The sequence below is a fragment of the Lotus japonicus genome, chromosome 2 (assembly GCF_012489685.1).
Source record: "Lotus japonicus ecotype B-129 chromosome 2, LjGifu_v1.2".
Lineage (NCBI taxonomy): Eukaryota > Viridiplantae > Streptophyta > Magnoliopsida > Fabales > Fabaceae > Lotus > Lotus japonicus.
The window spans coordinates 57,547,671-57,550,470 of record NC_080042.1 but is presented as its reverse complement, the minus strand read 5'-3'; the positions used below and the strand labels follow the sequence as shown (position 1 = coordinate 57,550,470).

At 36.1% G+C, this 2,800-nt stretch overlaps 1 pseudogene; it reads left to right on the top strand.

The window, feature by feature from the left end:
- The first annotated feature begins 290 nt into the window (after positions 1–290).
- Positions 291–1,939, top strand: LOC130736709 (putative pentatricopeptide repeat-containing protein At1g12700, mitochondrial; annotated as a pseudogene).
- The last annotated feature ends 861 nt before the right edge of the window (positions 1,940–2,800 follow it).

Sequence of the window (2,800 nt, the reverse complement as noted above, 5' to 3'; positions counted from 1 at the left end):
GTGTTTCAGTCAAATTATAACATAAATTAATAAACTCTTGAACTTTGTGCAAAAACCTTAAACTACAATAGTTTTAGAATGGAGAGAATAATATTTTAGGTTAAATCCCATAAAATCCTGATTGTGATAACATAGATTTTAAAATCCATATTTTAGGAATAGTGGCCGGTTTCAAAAAAAAGATGTATTCTCAGTTCTCACAATTCCCCCTTGCAATTTGCAAACCAAAAAGGTCTCCTCCGCCGTCAGTGTTATCGCCGTTTGTGCTACTCCATTCATATAATAATACAATGTCGTCAACGTTATCAAGATTAAGAAGAATCTCTCCCTTTCGTTCTAACCCCATTTCACTTCTTTCCTTTCACTCTCACTCTCACTTTCATTCTGTTCCTCCTTCCTTTCACAATCCTCATGATGCTGTCTCTTTCTTCAATCGCTTGCTCCAAATGCATCCTACCCTACCCATTTTCGAATACGGTAAGATTTTAACTTCCCTCGTTAAGATGAAGCATTATTCCACCGCTATCTCGCTTTCTCACAAAATGGAGTTCACTGGAATCAAGCCAAGCCTTGTTACTCTCAACATCTTGATCAATTGTTACTGCCACCTAGGTCAAACCACTTCCGCATTTTCTATATTGGCCAACATTCTCAAGCGAGGTTATCACCCAGATACCTTCACCTTCACTACTCTTATCAAAGGTCTCTGTCTTCACGGCAATGTTCGGAGAGCACTGCAATTTCATGACGACGCGGTAGCTCAGGGGGTTCGGTTGGATCATGTCAGTTACGGGACGTTGATCAATGGCCTATGTAAAATGGGGAGAAACAAGAGCTGCTTTGGAGTTTCTGAGACAGATTGAAGGGCAATTGATTATTCCTAATGTGGTAATGTACACCACAATCATTGATAGCTTGGGCAAAGATAAACGTGTAAGTGATGCTTTTGATTTATATTCGGAAATGGTTTCCAAGGGAATATCTCCTAATGTAGTCACGTACAGTGCTTTAATATATGGCTTTTGCATTGTTGGTCAAGTGAAGCAAGCAGCTGGTTTGTTAGATGAAATGGTATTGAAAAATATCTATCCGAATGATTATACCTTTAATATACTGGTTGATGTTTTATGTATGGAAGGACTGTTGAAGGAAGCTAAAAATGTGTTGGCTGTGATGATGAAACAAGGTGTGAAACCCGATGTTATCACTTATAATTCTTTGATGGATGGGTATTGCATGGTTAATGAAGTGAACAAAGCCCAAGATGTATTCAACACCATCGCCCAAATGGGAGTGCCTCCTAATGTTCATAGCTACACTATCATGATTAGTGGGTTGTGTAAGATTAAAAAGGTGGATGAAGCCTTGAATATCTTAAAAGAAATGCATAACAAAAAGATAATTCCTAATACAATAATAACCTAGAGTTCTGTTATTGATGGTTTGTGCAAATTAGGGAGAATCTTTGATGCTTGGGAGATTGTTGGTGAGATGCATGCTAGAGGTACACCACCCAATGTAATAAATAACTTACAGTCCCTTATTCGATGATTTATGTAAAAGCCATCATGTTGAGAAGGCAATTGCTTTAATCAAGAAAATTGAAGACCAGGGTATTCTGCCAGATGTGTACACATACACGATACTTATGGATGGACTATGCAAAGTAGGAAGACTTAAGGATGCTCAAGAGGTTTTTCAGGATATTTTAATTAAAGGCTACAAATTAGATGTCCATACATATACAGTTATGATCAGTGAGTTTTGTAAAGAGGGCTTGTTTGATGAAGCATTGACATTGACGTCAAAAATGGAAAACAAGGGTTGTATTCCTAATGTTGTTACTTATGAAACAATTATTTGCGCTCTCTTTGAAAAAACCGAGAATGATAAGACAAAGAAGCTTCTTCATGAAATGATTGCAAGAGATCTACTCTAAGAGCTAAACTAGGTAAGATGATTTCTAGTTACACGGTAAGTTATTTTTTATTTTGATGTTCAGCATCCAATCTTTTTTTCCCGTTTGGTAGCACAGAAAAAAGAAGACGAACTGAGCAATTGTTTCACTATCACTTTTGTTTTTGTCGAATTCATATGTTGTGAAATTCATTTTTGATGTTGTAATTTCCATGAACCATTTCTCTCAAAAGCTTAAACTATTAGGTAAAAGTACATGCATGGATTTAGATCTAACACTCCCTGCCACACTTGACTTTGCTTAAACTGTGGACCATGTGCAAGTCCACCCAACTTTTCGCTGAAATTTGACCTTTATCAAATTCAACCAACAAGAACAAGTACTGAAATTTTCTTCAAGCTCATTTGTGCTCTTTTTGAAAATGTTCCTATAAGGTAAAACAGATTTTCATCAAATGATTGCTATAGGCTTGCTGAAAAGATGAAAGAAGATTCAACATATCAGAGCCTTATCAGATTACATTTCTAATACTGTTGAAATTTTTATGATTTTGGTTAACTGTTGGGCAAGAGGTGTTGAGTTACCTAATAGCTGTACTGCTGCTGATGTTTTGGCTATCTGATGTTTTTAAATGAATTCTATACTTGTTGCTCTAATTTTGAGCCTTGACATGGCTGTCATCCTTCTTCCTTGGGTAGTTTCAATATGCTTTGTTGACTCTTATGAGGAGGATATTTCCCCTTTTTGCTTAATGGGTTAGTGTTTTAGAAGTCTTGGTTGTAACTTTAGGAGTTCTTGATTGTTGTCATATAAAATGATATATGGTCTCTTTTTTTCATGACACAAGCTAAGCAAAAACTGAATAGATTATTACCATTAATT